The sequence below is a fragment of the Anas platyrhynchos genome, chromosome 3, assembly GCF_047663525.1.
Source record: "Anas platyrhynchos isolate ZD024472 breed Pekin duck chromosome 3, IASCAAS_PekinDuck_T2T, whole genome shotgun sequence".
NCBI classification, from domain to species: Eukaryota; Metazoa; Chordata; class Aves; order Anseriformes; family Anatidae; genus Anas; species Anas platyrhynchos.
This window is the reverse complement of record NC_092589.1, coordinates 9,567,004-9,587,489: the sequence shown is the minus strand read 5'-3', so window position 1 is coordinate 9,587,489 and position 20,486 is coordinate 9,567,004. Positions and strand designations below refer to the sequence as shown.

The window sequence follows — 20,486 nt, the reverse complement described above, 5'->3', positions numbered from 1 at the left end:
GTGAGTGTATTAGCTAGGTATGTCTGCTGTGACAGTACCTTGTTTTTCACTTCTGACCTACTGTTCTGTTCTTGTAAGCAATTAGTGGTTATAATTCACGATTGAGAATGCAAACTCATTACAAAAATACAAAGTTTTACAAGCTTGTTTACAAAGTGTTCTTGAAAATGGAAATCATTTTTGAGAAATTGTTGTCTTGTTGCGGGTTGCTCAAACATCTTCCGTTATTACTCATCAACTTCAGAAGACGTTTCTGGTCTCCATGCACAGGGATGCTTTTTGAAATGCAGTTTCATAAAGCAAGCACACAGCAGCTTTGGCAGTGTTATCTTAGTGTTCACTGGGGGGGCATTTTCCATCTTAATTTATTGTAGAGTTTGATACAGAGTGAGTGAAATCATGCTGCAGCAAGGCTGAGATGCACTTTTTGAAAAAGCATGTGAGATACTGTAATGAATCCAGCAACTTCTGTGAAAACACACCTCAGAATGTAGTTCTGTCGTTAGGGTGTGATTTATTAAAAACTCTCAACTTTTAGAATTGATACACTTTCTGTCCCTTCTTCCCCCAACCCCAGTTCTTCTATTTATGTATGAAATTTGTAAGACTTGTTGTTTAATCCGTGGGGAAAAAGCTCTAAAATAACCCCATAATGATTCCTAAACCATGAAGTTGCTTAAATACTTGGGGTGGGGGCTTAGCAGAAGGCTGAAGGGAAGGTTATCGTTTGTCTTTCTTATTTTAGTTGCCATATAGGAATAATCAGCTCAAGATGGGAATATCTGGGGGGTCTTGACATGGCATTGTTAGCTTCCCCAAGTTGCTGTGCTAGAGGTTTTAACCACAGCAGTTAAAAAAAAAAATAAATGCACAGCATGGTGTTCACTGCCCTACAGTTACAGTGTGTGCAAAATCATGAGCTCACTGAAATCTTGGAGTGAGTTATTTGGGGTCTGTAGTCTGTCTTCAGCTTCTTGAAATAAATCTGAGTGATAAAGCTGCATAATTGTTGCTACTGTGGTGTTAAAATCTTGTGATGATTCAGTCTCTGTGCTCACTGAGTCAGACCAAGGAACCATCGAGTCTGCTGACTTGTGTTTGCTTCTTGACCTTTTGGCAAAGATCAAGTGTAGCATATGTTTTTATCAATTTAATATCTGTTATGTCCTCAACTTGAGGGTTTTATATTAAATGAGTTTGGGGACTGGGAAATGTACTAGGAGCTTACGCCATCCTCTCCATGCACGAAGCTGGCTATTGCCGTGTTTCTAGAATGGTGTGAAAAAGAAAGAAAAAAAAAAATATCAGGTCCCCAAATGACCATAAATGAGTGTGAAGGGAAGAGCAGGAACAGAGGAGGCATAGATTATGCTGCTCGAAAGTTTTCTCTTAATCTCTACCTGTTTTCAGCTCAGGGCTTTTCCTGAGCTGAAAAAAAAAAAAAACAAACACACAAACCTCTTTCGGTTGCATTTTAGGCTGTTGCTCATTTTCTTCCCAGTCCATATTAATTACCATTTTATAAGGTCCAGAACTGTAACATCAGATTACACCTGCAAGACTGGGCTAAGTAGTGAAGTACCTTTGTACTTAAAGGATACAACGAGCCTACACACAGTCTCATCTTATTGAAGAGTGAGTTACTGCAGCACTGTTGCCATTGATTTGCACTGACCACTCTTACTGGTGCTATTTTTCTGAATACATAAATAAATAAGAGTGAAAATAAAAATTGGAATTAATCCCCAAAACCAAACCAGAAGAAAGGTACTGCATCATGGTGCAGTGGTACCCATGGGATTATGTTGTATTTGATTAAGGACCATTTGAAAGAACTGGATGAGATCGATGCCGTTGGGGAAACACTGCTGCTCCAAGTATGTAAACCATATTCTGAGATATGTAGGAAGCAATGGAGAGTACTTGCTTACTTGAACATTTCTAATTGATTAAGTACCAATCTATGCCATTTTATGCTGGTTTATGAACTGCAGGTCCGGAACTGTTGCTACATGTAGAAGTCAGCGGGTGGCTAACAAAAGCTGTTTTTATTTGGCCTGTGACTTAGTTACCGCTGAGGTCTATGTAATGCAGCAGGTGATGACAAGCATGGCTTATAACATCTTTTGAAACGGAATCAAGCCACTAAATGACAAGTGGAAGTGACAGGGTGGAAATTGGAAGTTGTATGAGAAGCAAAATGGATACAGTTCAGATAGGGAGCGATCAAACTCCTTTCTAGGTGACATAAGAATTTGACCCTTCAAGGATTTCTTACCAAGTATGTGAGGTAATACAGAAAGGAGGTACCTATGTCATCGTAAATTAGCGTCCCCCCGTTAAGTCTCATTACCAAGACACCTTCAGTTTTTAATTATTTGACCTGCCATGGTTAATAAAAAGGCTATACAGTAAAGTTAATCTGGTATGACATTTTTGGTGGTAGATTGGATGCCAAATTAATTGCAATTAAATAAAATAAAAATACTTGTTTCCTTAAAAAAAAAAAAAAAAAGACAAAAAAGAGCACCACAGATTTTCTGTTCTGCATGTCTTCAGTTGGTTGGGGATTTCTTTGTCATTGTTTATGGCTTCAATATTTAAATTAGGACACATTATGTAAAGCTGATGATTTGGGGAAAAAAAATAGGTGCTTATTAATTGTGACAATTTTAATGTTGCTATTTAATGGAAAATACAATAGTTTGATTTTTAAAAAATCTGTTTGAAGTGAAAAAAATAGTGCCTGCAAGATAGAAATCCGCTGCAGCACAATGCCATCTTATTACTATGCGTGCTACTATGCTTACAGGTTATTGTCAATATACAGTGTCTACTGGCAAGGAAGCTTTTGTTTGTCATGGGAACAAAATGATTGCTCCTCATTTTTCTTGACTGCTGAGTTCTTTTAGCGAAAAGCATTTTTATCCTGGAATAAATATTGATTCTCTCTTTTCTCTCTCCGAGAAAATTAATTTAGTGAGAGTTATGTTCACCCAGGTGAGGGAAGGGCAGCTGAAGGCCCAACAGGCTATGTAGAGCTGTGACACGGGCCAGCCTGCAAGAAGTGTCTTTATTACTCTGGGCCAGCACATAAATGCTGGCTCTTTGGAAGAGCATCTCCTGGGGCAGAGCAAGGGAGGATTTGTGGGCCACTTGTCTGTAGCAAGTAGGACTGCAGACTTTCCTGTTTTCAGCCAAAAACAAGTGTAATCTGTTTGCTTTCATTCACCACCTCTTCCCTCCCCTTCTGAGTCCTGCCCCCAAAAAGCAGGCGGACTAGGTGAAGCAAAGGGCAGTAATGCGTCCTGCCTTCCAGGGACAGCCATGGGAGAACCGTAAAGAAAGGCCTGCAGTTCTCTGTGCTGACTTTTAGCATGCAGAAATCCTTTTCACAGGGCTTTGGGGGAAAAGGAGAGAGGTTAGTGAGAGCCAAGCCTTCTCTTTGTAAATCGGCTGAAAATGCGGAGGTGGGAATGCAGAGTGTTGAGGTGCTGCATGGGGACAGGCTCTCTGTCAGAGAGGGATGTGGTGGCACACTCTAGATGGACAAATTGAAAGAATAGGCAGTGGGGAGACTTGGGCAGAGTTCTCCATAGAATTGCACGCTTCATTTTCTGCTCTTCTAGCAGCTCTCTTAAGATGTTGTAGGAAGCAACCAAGCCTTTGCAGGTGGCTGCCTGTGCCTGTTGCTCTTGTAGGGTTTGACTTCAGTGTCCATGCATGTGCATCCCTACCAGACCCGTGCACCAGCCCCTGCTTCTGCAGAAACTGTGTCTTGCAAGAGCGAGACTTCTGCTCTTTCAACTCCAGAAGAAACTGTCATTAATCAGTTAACAATTAGACCACATAGGGAAGGTATCTGGGTTCCTTTTAGAGAGTCATTGCTTTGGTGCCTTAATTTGGCCACTCTAGAAGGAGCAATTAGGGTTCTAAAAAAATGATTTAGTGGAATTTATTGCAGCATGATAAGCTTCAGTACTTGTAAAGTCTGTGTAAGCTCCTGACATGCTGAATCACTGGATACTATTGTGAAACCTATTTTTAGACGTTTATTTGCTGGACACTTGTCTTTGTATTACAGCATTGACCGTTTCCTTAGTAAAACATTTTGAAGAGATGAAGGAAAGCGATAAGGATTGTACATCTCCAGCACAATGTTAATTGTCTGCCTCCAGTACAATGTTATCATGCTTTTGTTCCAAAGCCAGTACTGTTGAATTAATATCAAATTTTCATATCTTTTTTTGACTCTTTTTTTTTTTTTTTATGAAAACACACGTGCACACACACACAAAAGAGCTAACATATAAATAAACCTCTCAGACTCCCGTGCTTCAGACCAATCATAATGCTGCCATTGAAAACAGTATTGTTTGAGAAGATTTTAGGCTGAAACGGGGACTTTAATATAGCCTATGTTAGCTGTCCTCAAGGGAATACATTTCCTAAGGGGCAAACTACTGTTAAACTGATGTTTTGTGAAATTTAGTACTGATGTCAACCTTAGTTCTGCTGCATGAATTAATGCGATTAAAGCGCCAAAACAGCCCAACGCAGGCAGGGCCACTTGGTTGAACTTGGGGATGTTTCCACATAGGTGATTAAAATTTGATTGAACACCGATAGGAGTGTTTGAGGCATGTCTGTGTGAGATGTCAGAAAAACAAGCCTGGAGCAACTTAGCTGTTTCCCCCAGGAGGATTCTGTCCAGAGAGAAGGATGCACTTTTTACATGCAATAGCAGCTGGATATTTTTAGAATTACTTGGAGGTCCCGTGTATTAAGCCTCGATGAGAGGACAGATACAAATCAGGTAGCACTCAGTCCCATTTGTGTGAAGTGGTCTTCCAGGGTAAAATTACAATTTCTTTCCTTCTAAATTTGGTACCCATTTGGGAGCAAATTAATTAAGACTAAGCTGATAAGTATCTGCTGTTGTTCTGCAGTGATGGCATGGTAAGGCACCAGGGGTCTACATGCAGAACTTACTGGTACGTCAGAAAAAATAAAGTGCCTGTTGGTTCTAGAGCTGTTACACGATACTTTAAAGAAGTGACTTAATTCCATGTTCAGAATACCCAGAGGTATAATATCTTATTATTGTTATTAACTCAGATTGCATTAATTCAAGAGCTCTTTCCTAATTTGAGAGCCTTTTCTCATGAGATAGGAAGATGGTCTCTCTGTACTGTGCCCTACGTGGTTTCTGATTTTATCCTTGCTGTGACTTGACCAAGTAAAAATGAACATAAAGTAAGTCAAACAGACTCAAACGCCTTGGTTTATGGTTCCCTCAGCAGTCTTTACTGATGGACAGGAGATGTTTGGAGGTTTTCTCAGTGGGATCATTATATGGATTGCTTAGTTATTCTGTACATGCTGGCAAATGGGGTGGCTTCCCTGTTTCTCATTGAGTGCAGATCAAAAATTGGTGCAGCAGAAAGGTTAAGGCTGCCAGTAATTAAGTATTCAGTTAAGACAACGGAGAACTATACGTGAGCTTTCCACTGAATTGCAGGAGATCCTTGACTTGATGTCTGCATTTGTTTAAGCACACTTGCTTTCTGTGCTTAAACAAATGCAGTTGTTTCACGTTATCCTCTGTCATTTGCTGTTGAAGTGTTTTTCTGCCTTAAAGTGAAGCTAATTGCAAAACCGTTTCACATGACAATATTGAATATAAAGGGCTATGTGTTTCTCCATAACTTCTTTTGTATGAATTCTGTGCAGTGCTATCTCAGTGAGGTGGCTGGAAAATCGAGTGCTGAATCTCTTAAAAATGCCTTTGAATGCTGTCTTTGAGCAGAGATGATGAGGAATGAATATAGCCAGAGCTTAATCATAAACTTTTCCCTTTCCTGACAGTACTGACATTTACTTGTTTCAGCACAAATGGATGAATCACAGCTAATGAGTTGTTTTGATCATTTACAGTGTAAATGCAAACCCAAGGCTCATATATTTTGACCCTGTACCTCTGGATTAACTGTAAAAGACTGAAAGCTGCTGTTTTGTGAGGACGTTCGAACCACTCCCAAAGTCGCTCCATTCGGTAGGCTCCAGCCTGGGGTAACAAGGCACGGGCATGCCGTGGGTGACTGCACGCGCAGGGAGCCTGCGAGGCAATCCATCACCAGGGGATGTTCGCTGGCACGGAGCGCTGGAGGCAGGGTATTTAGTAACGCTTCCCTTTCACGTGAAGCTTTACCTTTGGCTCTTAGTATGAGTGAAATGGAGTAGCAGCCGGTGATCCCAGCGAGTCTCACTCACATCAGGCTTCTTAGAGGGTTTTGCAGTGGTACGTCTGCACTTCTGTCTGCTTGAGTGTCCAGGTATCCTCCGTTTGAACAAGGAAGGGAAATGTGGGTATGTGAAAGAGGGAAAGAGGATTGAACAGGGAGATGCTAAAGAGAGAAAAGAGGGAAAGCTTGACCCTGTTGAAGCTAAGAACATTTACCTGTTCACCTGTTTGTTCTAATACCCCTATATTTTTGTATAAAGAACAAAGTAAAAGTGTGTGGCATTTCAAAGTGGATGGATTTGCACTGGAAGCATGTTGTTGGACACCGGAAGAAAATTCTGTTTGTAAAAATGGCTTGCAATAGTTAGTTTGAGAAGCAGAATATCTAAAGTTTCTCTGGGGAGCAATATTAGACTGTGTAATTCAGCTCAGGTAGCAAATATTGTCCTTGAGTCCTCTGCTCTGCGCTGGTGCGGCCTCCCCTCGAGTGCTGTGTGCAGCTCTGGGCACCACAGTACCAGAAGGACGTGAACCTGTTGGAGAGCATCCAGAGGAGGGCGACCAGGATGGTGAAGGGCCCAGAGGGGAAGCCGTGTGAGGAGCGGCTGAGGGCACTGGGCCTGTTCAGCCTGGAGAAGAGGAGGCTGAGGGGAGACCTCATCGCGGCACACAGCTTCCTCACGAGGGGCAGGGAGAGGCAGGTGACCTGGTCTCTGTAATCGCCAGCGATGGGACCCGAGGAAACGGTGTCAAGCTGAGGCAGGGGAAGTTTAGGCTGGACATCAGGAAGAGGCTCTTCCCCGAGAGGGTGGTTGCACACTGGAACAGGCTCCCCAGGGAAGCAGTCATGGCACCAAGCCTGCCTGAATTTAAGAAGGGATTGGACTGTGCACTTAGTCATATGGCCGAAACTTTCAGGTAGACCTGTGTGGTGCCAGGAGTTGGACTTGATGATCCTTATGGGGCCCTTCCAACTCGGAGTATTCTATGATTCTATGATTCTTGAACCATTGTGTTTCTGTGATTTTAAAAACATTTTGCTGCATATGGGCTTTTTTTTTTTTTTTTAATTTTTATTTTATTTTTTAAGTGGGGATCTAACACAAAGGCCTTGCAAAAGCCATCAAGTTTAACCTTTTCATTTTACGTGACACTGTAGAAGACGGTAAGGGGGCGATGCTGTCAGAGAGTTTACACAGAGGATGGAGTGTGGTGGTACTGGAAAGGATAATGGCTTCAGCTCTGATTTTCTTCCTCCTGCTTCCACAAAGCATCTGTAATCTCTGCTGGGTGCAGTCAGCCTGTGGGAAGCTTTCCTTCCTGCAAACTCCAAGTCAGTCAGCACATCATTTGGGAAATTAGAGAGGCATCAGAGCTGGACTTGTGATGACCTGTTTTAAAAGAAAAAAAACAACTGTGGATGGATGGCGAAGGGGAAGGATGGGAAGAACACGAGGAAGGACTTAGGTATACTTCCATCTGCAGTTTGTTGGAGATAGTACTGGTACGGTATCAGGTGCCACAAGCTGCTCTGTCTCCCATTTCACATGGAAATGGGGGAGCTCACTCAAAAATCAGCGTGCAGCTGGTTGGGTCAGCACTTCAGGGGGGTCACTGGCAGTAGGGAAGGACTGAGAGTGAACGCTTCTGGGATGAGATTAGCTGAAGTCTTCTCTTATCATATAATAGCTTATTATACCACAGTATTCAGGCAAATGTGTATAGTGTAACAGTGCGTCGATTATTTTGTCTAATAATAAGACTCTTCATTTTGTGCTGCAGAAACAAATGCCTTTTTCAATTACTTTAATATGCTACATTCTTTAAATTAGATGGTCTATAGGCAGCATATAAACAGCACTTTCCAATATTATTTCAGAAAATGAATAGCATGTGTGTTCCCTCTGCTCATCTACAAGAGAAACTGCCGAGTGACATGGGCTCTTGTTATTTGCTTCCATACGAACAGTAAGTGCCCATTCTCAAGAAGCACACATTTGCTGTGTTCTGGCTCGTAGAAGGCTGTGTGTCTATTTGACATGCTCTCAGTGGAGAATTGCTTATCCATGCCTGATCCAGACTGGTTTCACCTTCCAAAAGAAACTAGCATAGGTCAAATGTTGGCAAGATGGATTGAAAAGTGTTTCCAGCTGATGGAAATGCTTTTGGTAACAAAGTGGGGGAATTTGAAATCTAATCTATTCTCAACGGAAAAGCAGCAAAACGGAAAAATGTTTCAACACTTACAAGCTATTCCAGTATCTAAAGTGCTGACATACATGACTTTTTCAAAAAACGGAGACCAAGAATCAACTAATTTTGCGTGAGTGGTACCAGTACAAAATATTGTCTGTCATGAGCTGCACTATGCCAAGAGAGCTTTCTTGTTCACTAGTTCACTACAGTGCTAATGGCCACACCTGTATGTGAAGGTCTCCAGACTCCTCTTCCTCCTCCAGTTCTTTTGCTCAGTGTTGTTTTTTTGTTTGTTTGTTTGTTTGTTTGTTTTGGCACTCCTAATTTCTCATTGATTTCCCTTCCTAAATTCTTACTATTTTCCCTTGTGAAGTTGAGTCTTTCCATCCCTTATTTGAACGTTCGTCATTTCCGTCTTCCTTTTTTTTTCCTCATCTGAATGTATATTCACTCTTGCCACGTTCAGATTCTTCTGTATATTATTTCTTCAGTATGTTGTGAAGTTGTTCCCATTTGTCCAACACTTTGAGGGAAACGCATGTTCTCACTTGTTACCTATTCCTGTACACAGAAGAAAGCGTGCCGTGAGCTGAGGAAGAGACAAACGTGCCTTATTGGACACAGACTGTGTTATTCCTCCTGAATTTTATTAGCTGCTTTTCTTTGCCCTCCATTCCCTACATCTGTCTCTGCCTGTAAGCACAGTGTAAGTCAGAGTTAGGGCCAAGTTTGATGGGTTTCCTGTTGAAATACAGAATAACGATGGAGACGTGAGTCACAGACTGAGTAACGCTGGGTACAACAGCACAGATAGTGCTTGACTTATCTTTATTTTAATTTTCTTTTTTTTTTTTCTCCCATTTTTTTTTCTCTTTGTACCTCTCCTAGCACATGTATACAATAAATTGATATATCATAGGAGATATTTAATCAACCTTGGCTGCCTTCTCTTTTGCCTAAGCCAGGAAGCTCTTTAGGAATATGGATGGTACCTCTTACCCTCACCAAGCACATCTTTTAAGTATAGCTGTAAGATGCTTCATGGATTTGGAGATGGTGTCCAAAGTGTCCAGGAGAAAACGAAAGCAGAAAAAAGCAGCGGACCTGAACTGAGTAGGAGTGTGCAGCTGCCTTTCGAGGCTTTGCAGGGCGAGTGAAACCTCTTGATACCCAAACTCTCCCACTGCCCTTTGCACATCACAGATTTCCAAGTTCAACTGGTGTATGCGAATTTCTGGTGTAAATTCAGTACAAAATGAGACAAGGAGTCCTTACAGCTGTTTTGGTGAAATCTTTTAAAATTTCATTTTCCCTGACAAGGGCAATCAGCAAAGAGAGATTTCTGCAGTGTGGAAACAATTGCGTTTGACTGTCTTGAGCAAATTCTCCCACTACGGATTGACTACTGAGATTAAGTGGAATTTCTAGTGAATCCTGTTACAGTGGGTCAAGCACTCTATCTGTGGTCGTGCTTATTTTCTACGAGCCTTGGTAGAAGTTTATTTTAGCAGAACCATTTTATAACTCTTGGAATATGTTCGTACTTGGGATTGCTGCTACTATAGATAATGGATGACCACTTAGTTAATGTTTGACGGCAGTTACAATACACATCTCCAAAGTTAAGTGTCCTTATGTCTTTATATGAGAACTGACCTTCAGGGACAGTAAACATATTGTTTGGCAACAAGTTAATTACAGACTTTATCTTCCAAAAACATTCATGTCACGGGTGGGATAATTAAGATGTCCTTGCAAGTGAAAAAAAGTTCTTGAGTTATAGTAGTGTTTCAAAGTAGGTGTTTGAAACCGAGGTCACAAGTATTACAAGAGCTGTGTACTCACGTTATTTTGACTAAATAATTCTCCTCTTCAGGCTATAAAAATGAAAGATGGACTTAACTGATATGTATGGCAATACATTCTGTAAGTCTGAAAAAACAAAGGGATTTGGGTTTTGCAGGGGTATGATGGGCAAGCAGAACTGATTGTGTTTGATTTACTGGGGGATTGTTTGCTAGGGTTTATTTTGTTTCTCTCCCCTTTCCTCCTTTTAAGACCTGAATCTTTTGTTAAATGGTTAGGGTCATGTTGGCCCCTTCTAATTTTGTAATGTGAACTTCATGGTGATAAATAGCTAATTATTTGCAATTGAATTAGGCTATGAATTTAAATATGACAGAAACAGATGTACCAGTGATTACCTTCAGTGCATTGCTCGGGGGATCCAAGTTTAGCGCCGTGTAAATACCTTCCAGAATTTTTTTTTTTTTTTTTTTTTTTTTTTTTCCTGAAGTGGGGCAGTACAGCTGTTGGAGAATCTCATCAAGAAGTCTGTGAATTCTGCAGTATATGAACATCCTCCAGACCGATGTGTCTCAGATATGGTGTGTGTTTTGTTTTGTTTTGTTCTCTCTGGAAGAATTCAGGGAGGAAGAAGAGGAGTTTTCCTTGCTGGGAACTGAAGTTTCTGCGCTGGAGTATTACATCTCTGAGCTGTGGTTTGGGTCAAGCAGGGATTTTCACGTTCTACATTCAAAAGGGGATGCTGAGCAATTGCCAAAGATGGAGCCCCTAGAGGGGCACAATGCAGTGGAATAAAAATGTTGTTGATTAAAGGCCCAGTATATGCAGTGCAATTTTGTGGGTGGTACTTAAATTAGAGACTTTGTCGGCTGGCTGAGTTATGCCATGGTGGAGCAGGTTAAATATCCCAACGTGCCTTTGTCTTAACATGGAACTAATAACCAATACACACACCAGTGTAATTTCAAGATTGGAATTACAGTATCTTAAAACAAAAAAAAAAAAAGAAAAAGAAAAACTCTGCACATATTCTCTTTCTCAAAACATGATTCAGGAGATTGATAGGTGTACTAATTAGGTAATTCTGAGCTACTGTTTTTCATTTGTTTTTCTATTTGGAAACCTGCGTTCCAGCAGAAAGAAGTCATTCCATCTTTAATGAACGGTACAATATCAGACAATCAAATACTGTTAGAATGATATATACATACATTTTCTGCAATAGAAGAAAAGGCTTATAAAATTAACAAAACATTCCCCCAGTATAGCCAAGATACATGGCTGCTGATGAGTCATACCTTGAAAAATGCAGCAGGATTATGAATGATTGAAACATGCTCTTTGAGACCTATTTCCATGAATACATTTATGGTTTGAATGATAATATTTAAGCAGCCCAACACTGGAGAACAATAGAAAAATGGGATCTAAGCATAAAGACTTTGATTGATGGAACTATGCCATTCATGTGTAATGCAACACTGTTAACATGCCCATATCTAATGGCTACGGTAATATAGAGTGTGTCCACGATGAGTTTATCCGAAGTGCAAGGCAATAGAATAACACTTGCAACATGGTTAATTTTGTTTCTGTCCCACAGACTGTCCTGGCAGTTCAACCTTTTTATCTTTGCACTTGTACAAAGGTTGTCCATAAATATTTAGACATGCAGCAAAAGTCAGATACCTCTTCTAGATTCATTATTAAATGACAGTGCAATGTGATTTTTACTGTAGTTTGATATTCAGCTCCAGTCCTAGCCCAGACATTAACTCATGTTTGTTTTACCTTCTGCAATAAATGGGAATGTAATTGGTTATCTCTGTCAGGATGTGGGGTATCTTAAAATGCCGTATCAATGACCATCAAATGCACCATGTTATGCCTGTAGTTTCATGTAAACTAGATAATTTTTTGTGAGTAAACTTTTCAGTTCCGTCTTTTTATTTTTTAAATATGGGGCTTCCTCTTTAATTTCTTTATTATTATTATTTTTGAAACCTTCTAACTTGTGTTGTTTATTAGATTTACTTAAGAGTTTTACTCAATGTAAAATAGCTCATTTGAGATGTTTTCTGCATAACTGTGTGCAAATAAGTATTCTGATAATCCCTTTCTTTTTAAACGAACCAATTTAATACTTGCTTCTGTGGCTGTTACATGAAGATGAGAGAGTTGACCTATTTTAAAAAATTAGCTTTTTAGGCTTGCAAGCTACAGGAGAGCAGAATTTTAGAATTTTTAGAGTTTGCTTTTTAATTAGACAGCTGTCATTAGGGTTTGCTGGGGCACATATGAATGATATTTTCCTTTTAATTGTTACTTCTGCAATGAATATTACTGGATTTTTTTTTTCTTTTCATAACCCCCTAGTGCTTCCTAACCTTGCTAGTGTTCTCCAGTGTTTGCCTTTGACCAGCTCTATACGCTTCAGCTTTGTTTCATAAAAATTACGTGGATACTGCTAGACTGTATAGACTATTTAATTTCATCTGCATTCATGCAATAGGCATGAAAGTTGATTTATATATGATTACAGTTATTTCTAACGTGACATTTACCCCAGAAGTATGGTAAGTTGTTAGCACTGGAAAAAAAAAAGAAAAGTATTTTGTTAATGCTATTCTCTATTCAATGGCTTTGCTGGTACTTGTTGCAGATGTTTCAGATTACTGTCAAAACTTCATTATCAGTGATAATGTACTAATGCAGTAAGTTGACATGCGGGTTGACTGAGTGACTATTGCAATGTATAATTAGGCTCGTGTAACATGATACATTTCCACTGATCCTACACAGCTTTTAAATGAAATTTGTTTGAGCCTGGATTCATTTGCTGAATTTTTACCATTCCCTGAGTGACTGCTGCCATTTTTTCTAGTACTCTTGCAGGGTGGTGTGAGAACCTTAAAGAAACTCCGTGTTACACAGATCCAAAATGTATTTTCTCCCAGATTTTCTTTTAATATTCATATCACTGGAAATGATGATCCCGTAATAGAATTAGCAGAATGTGTTTCTCTAACTCTGATAAATCAGATCAAAATATACTGTGTTTATATTGTAAATAATGTGTATGCTATATATTACTCGTGTTTATTAGTATTAAGCCATTTGAGAGCTACGACGCTGACCAATTTCTAGCCTGTGTAAACAAAAATACTGTTTGCAGAGATATTTGTCTGCTAAGTGAAAAACTGGAATTTTAATGGAATCCTTCCAATGGCTGTCAGTTTCTTCCTCTGAATTTGATAATTGAAAGTTTTAGTTTGTTTGTTTGATTTTTTTTGTGTGTGTGTATTTTTTTTTTAAGAAAAAAAGGGGAAAAAAAAAGAAAGAAAAAAAAAAAGGAAGATGGTTTCAATTATCCAAAGCTAGTGGAATGTTTAACTACCCTTCTGCTATCAGTGGACTTGTTTACATTGGGATTTTGACTAAATTGAGATTGCATATATCCAGATGTTATCTGCCCGGGTGACTTTTTCATTTGCTTTGGCAAAGGATTTGATGGTATATTGCTACCATCTCTTTGTCAGTTTTCACTTTATATATTACAGGCTACATTCAGGCTTTTCTTTTTTAAACTTCTTCCGCTAAGCTGTTAACTCCTGCACTTCTGCTATTCTTTTCTAAGGGTAAAATCCCCGTTTTATGATAGGCTCATTGGAATCAAGTTTATGGGTATGGAAAGTTGTATGTTGTATCCTGTGCATTGCTATACATGCAGCTGAGCAAATGCTGGGTTTTATAGGTTGTACAGCTTACGTGTGAGTGTCAGACACGTTGGGAATGTAATGTCCTCTAGCTCTGAGGCTAGATTACAGCCTTGTGTTTTGCCCCGTGTGGAAAGTACGTCGTCGTTAGGTTGCCGTGGGCAGCACGGGAATCTAACTGAGACCGAGATGCCAGTCTGATCCTGACTGCAGATTTTTTTCTTGGCCAACATGAAAAAAGCCCAAGTCCCAGACAAACAAACCCCAAACCAAAAAGAATCTTTTTTTTTTTTTTTCTTGTTGTTGTTTTCTCTCTCTGCTTTTCTGTGCTAAGGGGCACAGGTGTGTTTGAAATGCATCCACTCTGCGGTGTCCTTCAGTGAGGTAGGAAAGGAAAAGCTCTCCACCACAACTGCTTTCTTCCCAGTGCACAGCGACCTACGGTGCCAGTAGCCTGTGCAGAGGAGCAAAGGCTCCTCTTAAAGGTAGCTTGCAGCAGAAAAACGTTCCATGAATATCAGCGGGGAATTAGAGAACACATTAACCAGGACTACGAAGAAGTAGAACTGCAGTAGTGAAAAACAGGAACAATCAAACGAGGACGTTGTCTCACTCATTACTGTAACGTCATTTTCCAGCACCGGGGTGGGGGGGGAGAGAAATTACCTGGCCCAGAAACCTGCTACATAGGATGTGCTTGGCTGAGAAACAGCTTGAATAAAGAATTGCATTTTTTATGTCTTTCGAGTGCTAAAGTGGGCGAGTGCTCAAGCTCAGCAGTGATCAGACAGAGCTGCAGCCAACAGAAACAGAGGTTTGGAAGTGTAAGATCCTAATCTATGTCCTAGCGAACCTTTCCATTGAGTTATTTTTCCTCTTTCAACCTCCAGACCTTCTGGTTGCAAATTAGAGAGCTCGCACTAGTGCTCGCGTGACTCCAGATGCATACATCTTACGTGAGATCTGAAAGGAGGTCCCGCTATTACTGTTTATACAGACATGGGTAGAGTTATTCCTATTTGCAGGCCTTTAACATGCCAACTTTTTACTTTAAGTCTGGCTTACTTTAACGGCGGTATTTAGCCTCAGAAATCTCTTTGTGTTTTGTTGTTTTTTCCCCTCAATCACATTTTAAAAAGCGTGAGGATATAAATCAGTAAAAGCAATGAAAATGCATGTGCTCTTTTGAACACATGATTTAAGCAAGTTCATGGTGGAGCCATACGCAGTGGGATTTGAGTCAAGCTGTTTTTAATTGTTGCTAATACTGTTTATTTTGGTAATGTCTGAAGACCAGCTTTGCTTGGTCAAGTAGAAATGCATAGAGATGGGTTTATAATCTAATTAGCCAGGAGTGAGTGATAATGGTAGACGTTTGTGGTAAAAATCCACAAACAGTTGATGTCAGAAAATATCAGACTAGTTCCAGTTTGACTATGGGAGAGAGACGAGAAGAAAAATTGGTGATGGAGATAAAAGATAATTGAAAGGAAATGTGACACTGAAAGAGAAATGAATAAACAGTGTAACTGAGTTAAAGAGCTGGGGCAAGGAGGGGAAGTAAAGATCTGTTGAGCAAAAGAGCAGTTAGCATGGGAAAGCCCATCAAAATGTCAGAAATCTATGAATCACCACAAAATGCCAGTTTTTGCAGCTGCTTTTACTGTTGGAAGAGCGGCTAGGTTTCTCTTTCAGACTTTTCCTCCAGGCCATGTGATGGAGAGAGGTTGGGCATCTGCTGCTAACTATCTGTTGTTAATAAGTTGTTATCAATAATCTGATCTTTTTACATACGTACCTGCAATATACACAAGGCTGTGCAAGAGGTGAATGCAAAACTATCTGCCGTCCAAGGACTTAAAAGCCCACACAATAAGTACAGAGAAAAGGGGCTGTATTTTGCAGTGCTGTTGATGAGAGTTTTTGGTGTATTCCGTTTTCTTCTAAATTTTGTGAGAGAGTGAAGTTTTTCTCTATACTGTGAAGGAATCGTGTTTTCAACAGGCAGTTGACTCACTTTGTAATGCCCTGATGTCTCTGTAAGATTTGCAAGATTTAAGATAATTATTTGTTAAAAGGCAAATATGAAAAACAACATGAAAATAACAGTCTTACGTGTACCTTACAGCATCTGCTGGTTGGGGAGCTGGCCGACAGTGTTAGATCTTGTATAAAGTGGAACAACACAACTTTTAGGTCCAGGAGCATCAGCAGAGTCTCATGAATATCTGAAGAAAATTTGCCAGTGTTGCTTTTCGGGTCAACTGAGCTTCCTCCAGGAGCTCCCAGTAGATCATTCTCCTCTTCGCTCCTTGCCTTGTATATAATTAATTTGGGCTCAATGGCTGCTTTTTGACTGAGTTTAGTTTTAGCTGCTGATTCTGAGAGTGGGGCCAAGCTGTTGGCCGACAGTCTGTTACTGTTATCAGGTGCTTTCTCAGCGGTTGATAATAATTTACTTAGAACAAAAGACAACGTGGGCTCTGCTGAAAACCTGAGATTTCTCCATCCTCCTCCCCTGCAGAGCTGGGAGTCTTGAGAAGTGGAATTTAAAAGCAGAGCAAGGAAACCAGGATTAGTGGTAGGATGAAAATAGCTCAGAGGTTTTTGGAGAGATGGAGGGAGCTGCTGGAGGACAGCGGGGCAGCAGTACATGGAAGGAAAACTGCCAAAGGACATCGCAGAAGGTTCTGCTAAATTCCAAAAGACATTCAGGAGTTGTGCTCTGGGAGGGATATATATATTCTCAATTCCTTTTATCTTGTGATGCATCTAAAATAGAGGTTCACAGGACCTCTTTTCAAAGCCTTATGTTACCTGTGACACCCAGCCCTGGTCCTTGAGAAGAGAGAGACTGTAACCTACAGTGCCCAGAAGGAAGGATCTGTGAGAAAAGGGTAGGTTTGAATCCATCAGGTCGTTAATTTTTTAGGAGAGGTCATGTGAAGGACTAGGGGACCTGGGAGTTATCTCTGTCTGTAACTCATGCCAGAAGAGACCGACTTGATACTTACTCAGACCAAAGGAAACCTGAGAGCACATGGGTGCATAGCATGTCTAGTTACAACATAAGAACTGCAGCTGACACTATTTCCCAGAAAACTTGACAGGTTGAAATAACAGTGGGAGACTTATGAAAAGAGTGGAAAGAAATCTTGTACAAAGAACTGCATGGCTGATTGCATCAGTGCCTTGATGTCAGTAAGTCTTCACCATGAGACGTGCATGAAGGCTATGGAGCATGCATACACATATGGTGGCATATTTATGTCTTGTGAGGTGTCATTAACAATAACAACTGTTTCTTATAAAGGTTTCTAGGTGCTATATTTCAATAAAATGATCAGTATCAGTCTCTACCTGAGTACACTCGGTTTTCAAAATCTAATATTCAGCTCTCTGTTTCATTTCACATTTCATTCCTGTTAACAGGCAAATGGAATTAGATGGATGCAAGAAAGCACAGGCTGTATTTTTTTTTTGTTGTTTTGCTTTGAGTAAAGAAGTTAAATTATACAGTATGAAATGAGCAAAATTCCAGGAGAACTCAAGCCTTAGAATCTCAATTATTAATTATTTTGTCTCTCGAGTCTCTGAAATGTTACTCACAAAGCAAAATGAAACAAAACTCCATTATCAAAAGTTTATCAATCCAAATAAAATGTGCAGAGATCAAGAGAGTGCTGGAAGACAGCAATCTCCAACCTGCTGCGGATCAGGGAAGACGACAGGTACCTACTGTATCTCAGTGAATGTGCCCCACTGACTGGAGCACTTGCAGCCCCATTCCACGAAATGAGTCCCCTGGTTCCGGGTGGGCATCAGTGTGGTTTCACAGTTGTCTGCATGGAGGTCTCCAAGGCCTTGACTAGGAGCTGCAAAGAAAGGACTGCTCCCGGATGGCTTACTTGTGTCCCTACTGTCTCCTCTCTCATACTCTGTTAATTAGGGATTTTAATCAAATTGCTGTCAATCCGCTTTCTCCAGACTAGATTCCACAATGGTTCCACCGTTTTGTAATTGCACTTACATATAACATTACCTCCCAAAGTAAACTGCAAGTCTGAACAGTGTAATACAAATGCAACAAAGACAAAAATGCATATGTTCACTGGCTGACATTTGTCCTTATATCTAGAACAAGAGCTTAATTTCTTTACCCTTTAATCCTTCTTATTTTAAATTTCCTGCATAAACTTTTCACTTTGGTAGAAAGTAACAAAACGAGTACGTACGTTCTCAATACTTCAGAACCAGGAGGAGTTCATTTATTTTTTTCTCTTGAGTTCAGATCCTTTTTCACCTTTTCCTAAAAATGTTTCCTTAGTTCAAATTTGCTATGCTTGTCTCCAGCATGTGAATGTTGCCTTGGATCATTTGCAATGAACAGCTGCAAGGAGATCTCAGAAGAAGAGAATATGCTAAGTAAATTAGTAGTTTAGCTGCACAGCAGTCAGCAGTCTTTCATCTGCGATATTGTGTGCTTGTCTCTGAATTGGGGAGTAAGTTTCCATAGTTCCAGAAAGCTCCCGGTTTTGATGTGTGGAATTCCAATGAGCAGGAACTTCTGACTGCAGCCTTTCCCAATATTTAACCTTCACAATGTCAGGAAAGGAAGGCTTCGATTTTTTTTTTAATATTTTTTTTTCCCTCTTGTCACCCCTAAATTATTTTCTTCTGTTCAGTTAACAGTCACTGTTTAGTAAATCAGCTGCCTGAAGGCAGGGATTAGGATTTATTGATGAACTATGCTCATCCAGAATGTCTTCATGTGGAAGTAGCATCCCTTGACCTTTTTTGCATGAAGAGGTTTTACAGAAACCACCTCTTACCCACACACCTGTTGTCTTGGCTGTCACTTGCTTCCACACCACTCTTTGACGTTGGAGAATTTCAGGGTAAAGTAAGAGTCATATATCTTAACATTTCTGAAATGTTTTGCTACATGTTCTTTAATATATGTTCTGTATTTTGGCCCATTACCTGCTGCTGCAGCTGCAGGGGTTTAGTGGTAAGGGTACAGTTGGTTCGTCGGTTGTTGCTTTTTCTTTTTGTTTCTGCTTGGGAAGTTGTAAGGTATTTAATGCATCAGTGTCATTACAGTATTTACCATCATTTCATGACAATTCATGTAAGGCAGTAGAATATATTTGTTCCTATTTGTCCATTTAAAAGTGGTAAGAACGGCTAGGATAGCTATGTGAAACCGGTGGGGAAAAAAACAATACTGGCAAAACTGGGTTTAAAATATATGTAGAAAGCAACAGACTCTTTTGAAACTGAGATTTGTGCAGAATTTCGCTACTCCCTCTTTAAAATACTTAGAGCAGAGAAGTCCGAAATTGACTCGACAGACGATGAAAGGAGTCTAAACAGAGCAAAACTTGTCCCTCTTACCTACCTTGCATATTGGATGTATGAATAGAACAAAATGAGTTCCTTATGAATAAGATGCTGATAGTAAGGATTATACGAGAGAGATTAACTTGTGCTAACTTTAAAAAATTCTGAAGTTTGCAGAGATTTTCAGAATACGTAGTTGCCTAGCCACCCTATGAAATGCCACTTTATTCCACTGCAAAATATAGGTAAATTTTCTTGTTTAAGTACATGCTATTATTTATCATACTAAGGTTTATCTTTCCTCTAGCATAGGAATAGTAGTGCAGTGTGCTTCTCTGATACTTTATCTGTGACTATCAGTAAACGAGGTTATTTTCATCATTTAGAGTCAAATTTTCATTGTGCAAAGCATCCAATATTTTCAGTTGATATGCCAGAGACCTACTCCGTTACAAAAAAAATGTTATTCAGAAGTTTGCGCTGTAATAGAAAGATGTGTTTGGGGATTTTCTCCTATTAGAGTAGCGGATGGGACTGTTCTATATTAGCACTTGTGGGATTTATGGTGTATTTTGCACTACAACTGTTAAAATGACTCACACAAGCGTCTGCATCTGCAGAAGAAGAATTATCCTACAGCAGTAATAGTTCCGAAATCTGTCATTTTTCTGCTAGAAACTGGCATTTGAATGCAGCATTCCAACTGCTAATGGATATTCAGGGCCCTTCCGGATAGAGCCTTGATTAGTAGATGACAGGCTAACAGAAGAGCTGTGTTTTATGGTTAAGGGAGTTAAACAAAACTCACATTGCTTTGTGGGTGGAGGGGAAGCAGGATCATTCGGAGACTTCACAGGAAGTTGCTGGCGAGGAGTGCCATAGTGATTGATGAAGGTGGTCCATTATCAAACACTTTGAGAAAACTTTGATTTCCTCTCAGTAAATCACAGAGCTTATACAATGCACGAGTGAAGAATTAATGTTGTGGGTTGTTTCTTTTTTTTTGCTGGAAATATGTCAAACAGCATTCGAGGCAAAATTTAGGAGGCGAAATTGCTTTGTGTATTTAAGCCAAGTAGTTGATGGTCCCTTTGAATGTATCTGCATATATTGTTTGGTAAATAACGTTTTGCTGGAAATTAAGTTCTTATATCAAAGTCTTGGAGATTTGTGTCTCCGGG

At 40.0% G+C, this 20,486-nt stretch overlaps 1 protein-coding gene and 1 non-coding gene across 9 annotated transcripts in view; both read left to right on the top strand.

The window, feature by feature from the left end:
* The window catches only part of MACROD2 (mono-ADP ribosylhydrolase 2), an 862,160-nt gene that overhangs the window by 391,260 nt on the left and 450,414 nt on the right, over positions 1-20,486 (top strand). The window lies entirely within an intron of this gene.
* Positions 1,098-1,287, top strand: LOC113843386 (U2 spliceosomal RNA). Its single transcript, XR_003496669.1, has one exon. It is a non-coding gene; the product is annotated as a U2 spliceosomal RNA (small nuclear RNA).